The following is an 8,687-nucleotide window of genomic DNA, read 5'->3' as shown; positions in this document are numbered from 1 at the left end:
TCACTTCTATCTTTGCTTGCTAGTTGTTCGCTCTATTGCTATGCCGCGATACCTACCACCTGCTATATCATGCCCCCCATATTGGCATGTCAAGCCTCTAACCCACCTTTCCTAGCAAACCATTGTTTGGCTATGTTACCGCTTTTGCTCAGCCCCTCTTATAGCGTTGCTAGTTGCAGGTGAAGATGAAGTTTGTTCCATGTTGGAACATGGATATTGTTGGGATATCATTATTATATCTTGTTTACTTCAATGCATCTATATACTTGGTAAAGGGTGGAAGGCTCGGCATTATGCCTAGTGTTTTGTTCCACTCTTGCCGCCCTAGTTTCCGTCATACAGGTGTTATGTTCCTTGATTTTGCGTTCCTTACACAGTTGGGTGTTATGGGAGCCTCTTGACAGTTCGCCTTGAATACAACTCCTCCAGCAAGGCCCAACCTTGGTTTTTACCATTTGCCACCTAAGCCTTTTCCCTTGGGTTCTACAGACTCAAGGGTCATCTTTATTTGAAACCCCCCCAGGCCAGTGCTCCTCTAACTGTTGGTCCGAAACAGGCAGCCTGTAGGGCCACCTCGGGGAAACTCGAGGTTTGGTTTTACTCGTAGCTTGACCTATCTGGTGTGGCCTGAGAACGAGATACGTGCGACTCCTATCGGGATTTGTCGGCACACCAGGCAACTTTGCTGGTCTTGTTTTACCATTGTCGAAATGTCTTGTAACCGGGATTCCGAGTCTGATCGGTTCGTCCTGGGAGAAGGAATATCCTTCGTTGACCGTGAGAGCTTGTGATGGGCTAAGTTGGGACACCCCTGTAGGGTTATGAACTTTCGAAAGCCCTGCCCGCGGTTATGGGTAAATGGGAATTTGTTAATGTCCGATTGTAGAAAACTTGAAACTTAACTTAATTAAAATGAATCAACCGCGTGTGTAGCCGTGATGGTCTCTTTTCGGCGGAGTCCGGGAAGAGAACACGGCCTCGTGTTATGCTTGAACACAAGTAGCTTCAGGATCACTTCTTGATCACTATTAGTTTCTCGACCATGCTTTGCTTCTCTTCTCGCTCTCATTTGCGTAAGTTAGCCACCATATATGCTAGTGCTTCATGCAGCTCCACCTCACTACCCTTTCCTACCTTTAAGCTTAAATAGTCTTGATCGTGAGGTTGTGAGATTGCTGAGTCCCCGTGACTCACATAAACTTCCAAAGCAGATGCAGGTGCCGGTGATGCCAGTGCAAGGGACGCTACTGAACTCAAGTGGGAGTTCTATGAAGATTCGGGATGTTACTATGTGTCTTTTCCGGATGATCAGTAGATGAGCCCAGTTGGGGCGATCGGGGATCTAGCATTTGGGGTTGTCTTTCTTTATTTTGGTACCGTAGTCGGACCTTGATTGTATTCCGGATGATGTATGATATATTTATGTTTTGTGTGAAGTGGCGATTCTAAGCCAACTCTTTATCCCTTTCTTATTCAGTACATGGGATGTGTAAAGATTACTCCTCTTGCGACATGCCTACCATGCGGTTATGCCTCTAAGTCGTGCTCCGACACGTGCGAGATATAGCCGCATCGTGGGTGTTACACGACCCCAGGGGTTTGGCGGGAAAGTACTTGCCGGTGCCAGATTTCCTTCGCTTGTTCTGCTCTATTGATGGCTCAACGGATGGTTGAGTTAACCGAAGCACAAAATTACCTGGTTCCACAGGTAATTTGAAGGTAGCGCGCTTCGATAGATAGTCAGCGATGTCGTTCTCCGCCCGGGAACGTGCTCCGCTTGTATACCATCAAAGGGCTCCACTAGCTTCCTCACCTCATCTATGTAGGCCTCCATCAACGGGCTCTAATAATCTTTGTTGACTTACCTGACGACAAGCTGTGAATCACCCCTGACGATGAGCTTCTTAACCCCGAGGTCCGCCGCGATCCTGAGACCGGCAAGCAACCCCTCGTATTTAGCAGTGTTGTTCATGGACATCTCCCTGGGGAAGTGTATCTGGATTACATACTTGAGGTGCTCTCCGGTGGGTGCGACAAGCAGCACACCAGTACCGACGCCTTGCAGCGAGAAAGCCCCGTCAAAGTACATGATCCAGTTGCGACTTGCCGCCTCGTCGGGAAGAGTGGCTCCTGGCTCTCTTCGTCGGGCGTTGAGGTCCATTCCGCAATGAAATCTGCCAAGACTCTGCTCAGGATTATTGAAGTACTTTCAAACTTCAAACCAAAGCTTGACAACTCCGAGGCCCACTCCACCATCCTCCCGGCCGCGTCCGAGTTTTGCAGTATCTGTTGCAGCGGGAGGAGGGTGACGACGGTGATTTCATGTGCCTCAGAGTAATGAGCAGCTTCCTCGAGGCCATAAGGAGGCCGGAGAGCAATTTCTGCACACCGGAGTACCTTGACCTAGCCCCCTGCAAGAGGGAGCTGACAAGGTAAACCGGGTGATGCATCATCTTCTTCCTCCGCACCACTTCATCTGGCTGCATGGGACCAGCCCCGACGGCGTCAGACTCTGCCGGGGGCCTTCCCTCGCCAACACCAGGCCCTGCTGGGGGAATCTCTGGTTTGTCATCCACCAGCCCTGTTGCCACTGCCTCTTCGTCGACCTCCCTCTGTGCCACTAGTGCAGCGCTGACCACTTGATTCGTTGCCGCCAGATATAGCAGCAACAGCTCTTGTGGTTTAGGCGCAACTAGTATCAGTGTAGAGGAGAGGTATATCTTCAAATCCTGCAGCGCTGCCTCGGCCTCTGGGGTCCACTCAATTGGGTCAGCCTTTTTCAAGATTTTGAAAAAGGGAAGGGCACGCTCAACAGACTTGGAGATGAATCTGCTCATGGCGGCAACGCAGCCAGTGAGCCGACGCACATCCTTGATCCGCTTGGGCACCTTGATCTGCTCAATAGCCTTGATCTTGTCTGGATTTTCCTCGATCCCACAATGTGACACGAAGAACCCGAGAAGTTTGCCAGACGGAACGCCAAAGACACACTTCTCTGGGTTCAACTTGAGGTTGATCTTGCGCAAGTTGGCAAACGTCTCTTCTAGGTCTTGCACAAGAGTTGCCTTGTCCTTGGTTTTGACCACTATGTCATCCATATAAGCTTCCATATTTCTATGTAGCTGGGGCTCAAAACCAATTTGGACTACTCTTGCAAACATTGAGCCAGCACTCTTCAACCTGAAAGGCATCCGTAAAAAAGCAATATGTACCACATGGGGTGATGAATGTTGTCTTTTCTTCATCTTCTCTTGTCATGAAGATCCGGTGGTAGCCCGAGTAGGCGTCGAGGAATGATAACAGATCATACCTGGCCGTGGAGTCGACAATCTGGTCAATGCATGGCAACAGGAAGGGGTCCTTAGGACAAGCCTTATTAATATCTGTGTAGTCGGTACACAGCCTCCACTTCCCGTTTGCCTTGTGCACCACCACCGGATTGGACAACCACGTCGGATGGAGCACAACTCTCACTAAGCATGCCGCTTCCAACTTCCTTACCTTCTGCTTGACGGGTCGCGCATGGGGACAGACAGCAAGATGACGCACAATCACTTCCCTGGGAATGCCGGGGATGTTGGATGCTTGCCATGCAAACACATCGACATTCGCCCGCAGGAAAGTGACGAGCGCGCTTTCCTATTTGCCGTCGAGGGTGGAGCTTATGGTGAAAGCCCCTCCCATGCCATTCTCCTTGATGGACACCTTCTTGGTCTCTGGTGATGCAGCTCTGGATTTCTTGCTCTTGCCAGTGGAGCTCTCTAGCATGTCCTCGACGGTAGCACAACACTCCGAAGAGGTGCGCTTGCCGGAGTGGGTGGGAGAGGTCCCGCCAGTAATCTTCTTCCCTCCCGGGACTTTAGTGACAGGAGCAAGCGCCTTGGCGGCCACTGCCGCAACTGCTTCCCGGTAGAGTAGGTCGGTGCAAATCAGCGCATCCTTCTTGTCGCAGGGAATGGTGATGATGGTCATTGTCCCAGTCATCTTCAGCGTGTTCTAGGCGTAATGTGATGCCGCCATGAACTTGGCTAGTGCCGGGCGGCCGAGAATCCCGTTGTAGGGCAAGGGAATCTCGGCTACATCGAAGACAATCCTCTTCGTCCTGTAGTTCATCTCGCCTCCAAACGTCACAGACAGCGTGACCTTGCCCTTTGGCTGACTCCTTCCCGGGTTGACCCCTTGAAACGTACCCGTCTCCTCGAGGTCTCCATCAGGAATTTGTAGCCTTTTGATCACAACGGGTGAGATCAAGTTTAGACTGGCCCTGCCGTCAACTAGCATCTTGTTCACCTTGAGGTTGCGTATCATTGGTGAAACCAACAACGGCAAACACCCGACCGCAGTTGTGCGACCAGGGTGGTCCTCGGCATCAAAGATGATGAGCATGCTAGACCACTTCAATGGCTTTTGAGCATCGGACGACGGCTCTGCTGCTGTCATCTCACGGCCCACTACTTGAGCTCGCGGTGAGAAGTATGCACCAAGGCGCCACCATCCACACACATGGCCTCTGTAGCCTTCTGGAACCCATGCTCACCGGACTCGTCGTCCTCGTCATGATCGTCGTCTTCCTGCTTCTTGTCGCGACCCCGAGCGAGCCTCTCTTGCTGGTTGTCCTTGCCGCGGCGGCCTCCTTGGCCGCCACGCTTCTTGTCGGATCCTTCGGCACCATCCTGACCCTTCTCCGTGTCCCGCCTCACATACTCGCCTTTTTGCTTTTCAGCAAGCAGCTCAACTTGTCGGTAGTTCTGGAGGTCGTGGCCCTTGGTGCGGTGGATCTTGCAATACTGCTTGTTGGAGCCCCTTGGCTTTTTGGTAGCCGCCAAGGCTCGGCAAGCGGCGCACGCGGCAATCTCCTTGCCGGGGTCGTCTGCCTAGGCCTTCTTGGTGGCGCTGGTGTCGTCGGATCCCTTGATGGCAAGCACGACCTTGCCCTCGCGTTTCCTGTTGCGACGCCGACCTTCTTCGTTGGGGTGGCGGTGTCTTCGTCGGTAGAGTCGGTTTCCACGCCGGTGTCTTTGCTGGGGTACTGTCATCCCTCTTCAGCCCAGGCGCATCTATCGGCCAGAACGTAAAGTTCAGACACGTCCTTGACCTTGTTCATTGCCAGCTCTTCACGCATCTTGCAGTTACGCACATTCTGATGGAATGCTGATCACGCCGGCAGGATGAACATCCGGGTTGTTGTATTGCACTCAGCTGAACTCTGTATGTACTTATGCAGGTTTTCGCCTTTGTTCTAGGGAATGATATGCAAATCACTCACCTGGCCATGAGCTTGGTGGCCTCCAGTGAAGGCCCCAACGAACTCATGACACAGATCCGACCAAGAAGAAATGGAATCCGCCGGCAAGTGCATCAACCAAGACATGACATTGGGTTTCAGGGCCAACGGGAAGTAGTTGGCAAGCACCTTGTCGTCATGGGCTCCAGCGGATTGCATCGCGATGGTGTAGATGCTGAGGAACTCTGACGGATGGGTCTTGCCATTGTACTTCTCGCCGACGTCGGGCTTGAACGTGCGGTGGGACGGCCACTAGAACTGCCGCAACTCATGGGTAAAGGCTGGGAAACCCACCTCGTAAGGTGGTCCACCGGAGCCTCTCGGTGCTAGGTGGTCCATAGAGGGCCCCACCCACCTGTCTGACTGGTGACATGTATCGCGCCGACGCTCGATGGTGGTTTGAGCGTCTCCATGGGATCGCTCCTGAAGAACTTGGCGCTGGTCGCGGTGGGTCCGTGGATCGGACGATGCTATGGAAATGTTATCACACGCGTCATCACGACGGATCGACACCCGTGGCGGATGGCGTGGAGGAGGAGAGTGCACCGTGGCCGCAGCACCTCCACCCCCCCACCGCTAGCGTGCGGTGGTTCGATGGAGCGCCGGCCCGCGGGCCCCGCCGGCCGTGAATCGTCTTTGTTGGCGACACCGACGAGGCTCCGGATGGTGGCTCTCCACTCATCGAGCTTTTCTGTGGCAAGAGGGAAGTCGAGGAGCAGCTGTATGTGCGCCAAACCTTCTGCTGGCGTGGGTGGCGGCGAAAGCTGCATGGACCGTGGTGCGCTCCGACTTATAACCACGTTAGAAGGAGCTCTATCACAGCCCAGCGGCTGTGTGCCATTTTTGTGAGCACTTTGGCGGGCATGCTGGCTTTCCTCCATCCCACGAGTGATGCACGGGACTCTTCCTACGGCGGCGCCCGGGGTCCCCAGCATGGTGGCGCTGCTCGTCGCGCGCATCCTGAGAAGAGTGCATCATGGGCGCCGACGTAGGCGACTTGGCGATCGCCGCGCCGCCCATAGGTGGCACGACGTCGCCCTTGGAGGGCCCCACACCGCCTGCGACGGGTCCGGCTCCGTCTTTGAATTTGGAGGCATGCGGCTCGTCGCTGTGACCGCCTTCTTCTTGGGAGCCATGATGATGAAGAACTGCTAGGCTGACTGTTAGACCAGATTTTCACAACTGCGCACCCCCTACCTGGCACGCCAAAGATGTCGGGGGAAATCGACACCTATGGGATCACTGAGATCCCTTCTATGCTTGGCGGGCATGGGGTTGTGGAAAGAGCGGGTCTGACAAGAAGCACAGGGATTGTTTACCCAGGTTCAGGCCGTGAGGATGCGTAAAACTCTAGTCCTGCTTTGGTGGATGTATTGAGAGTGTTCTTGTGTTCTTGAGCTAGCTACGGGGTGCAACTTGGCCCAAAAGATCCTAATCCCCCTCCTGGTCGCCTCGGGCCTCCTTTTATAAGAAAAAAGGGGTTGCCACAGTGGCACACAGGAGGTGGAAAGATGTACAGTGGATGAGTCTATCCTCTGGCACCGTTGGACAGACACATTTAATGCGCTGCCGTTGTGCCCCTCTCACTTTATCAGGGACGACAATGAAGCACGTCCCAGCTATCGCGGCCATGCCTGGCTTCGACACGCGTTTGAGCTGATGAGGTGTCGTGGCACCACGTTGGCTGGCTGCTGGGCTGGCGCGATGGTGGAGCCTTCAGGAAGACTTGCATGGCACCACACAGGTGCTTGCTGGGTCGGTGTAGAGGCCGCTTGAGGGAGTCCTGGATTAGGGGGTCTCCGGACAGCCGGACTATATCCTTTGGCCGGACTGTTGGACTATGAAGATACAAGATTGAAGACTTTGTCCCGTGTCCGGATGGGACTCTACTTGGCGTGGAAGGCAAGCTAGGCAATACGGATATGTATATCTCCTCCTTTGTAACCGACCTTGTGTAACCCTAGCCCCCTCCGATGTCTATATAAACCGGAGGGTTTTAGTCCGTAGGACAACATACAATCATACCATAGGCTAGCTTCTAGAGTTTAGCCTCTCCGATCTCGTGGTAGATCAACTCTTGTACTACTTGTATTATCAAGAATAATCAAGTAGGACGTAGGGTTTTACCTCCATCAAGAGGGCCCAGACCTGGGTAAAACATCATGTCCCCTGCCTCCTGTTACCATCCGCCTTAGACACACAGTTCGGGACCCCCCACCCGAGATCCGCCGGTTTTGACACCGACATTGGTGCTTTCATTGAGAGTTCCTCTGCGTCGTCGCCATTAGGCTTGATGGCTCCTTCGATCATCGATAGCGATGCTTTCCAGGGTGAGACTTTTCTCCCCGGACAGATCTTTGTATTTGGCGGCTTCGCACTGCGGGCCAACTCGTTTGGCCGTCTGGAGCAGATCGAGAGTTACACCCCTGGCCACCAGGTCAGGTTTGGAAGCCTAAACTACACGGCCGATATCCGTGGGGACTTGACCTTTGACGGATTCGAGCCCCTGCCTTGTGTGCCACACGGTCACGATGAGCATGATTTAGCTCTAGCATCGGACAATGTTCAGGAGATCGCGCCAGCAACCGCTCCGACCCTCAATTCGGAACCAGTTACGCCATCCATGGACGGGTGGATAGACCCCAACACGGAGGCCGTATCCTCAGCGGCGATCGAGCCGAGTATCGAACTTACCCTTCTCGGGAGCTGTGACGCCGAACTACCGGATTCTTCCCCGGCCACGCACTCCGAACCGCCTGAGCCCGTACCTATCAAATCCGACGGGGCGCCGATCATGGAGTTTACCTCCGCGGATATTTTTCAGCACTCGTCCTTCGGCGACATACTGAACCTATTAAGGTCTCTCTCCCCGTTAGGAGAGTCCGGGCCAAACTATGTTCGGTAGGATTGGGATGCGGATGACGAAGAAATTCACCGCCCACCCACCACCCACTTAGTAGCCACTGTCGACGATTTGATCGACATGCTCGACTTCCACTCCGAAGACATCGACGGTATGGACGACGATGCAGGAGACGAACAGGAACCACTGCCCACAGGGCACTGGACGCCCACTTCATCATACGACATATACATGGTGGACACACCCAAAGAAAACGACGACGAGGAACGGAAGGACGCAGCGAAGGGTTGTTCCCTTGAGAAGCAGTCAAAGCGGCGGCGTAAGCGCCGCTCCAAATCCCGCCTCGGCAGAAATAGCAGTCATATAGACCCAGCGATAGAGCAGGGTGAACAATCACGCGACCAGGGCAACATGGAGAATCAAACCAAACAACCCGACTCCGTCGAAGATAACAGTCCGGATGACATCACACCGGACAGGCGCCCGGAGCAACAGAATGCCCATCAAAGGCTTGTTGCCACTGCGAGGAGTCTGAAAAAG

Source organism: Triticum aestivum, chromosome 3A, assembly GCF_018294505.1.
Source record: "Triticum aestivum cultivar Chinese Spring chromosome 3A, IWGSC CS RefSeq v2.1, whole genome shotgun sequence".
NCBI lineage: Eukaryota > Viridiplantae > Streptophyta > Magnoliopsida > Poales > Poaceae > Triticum > Triticum aestivum.
The sequence above is the reverse complement of the archived record's forward strand: the minus strand, read 5'-3'. Positions refer to the sequence as shown.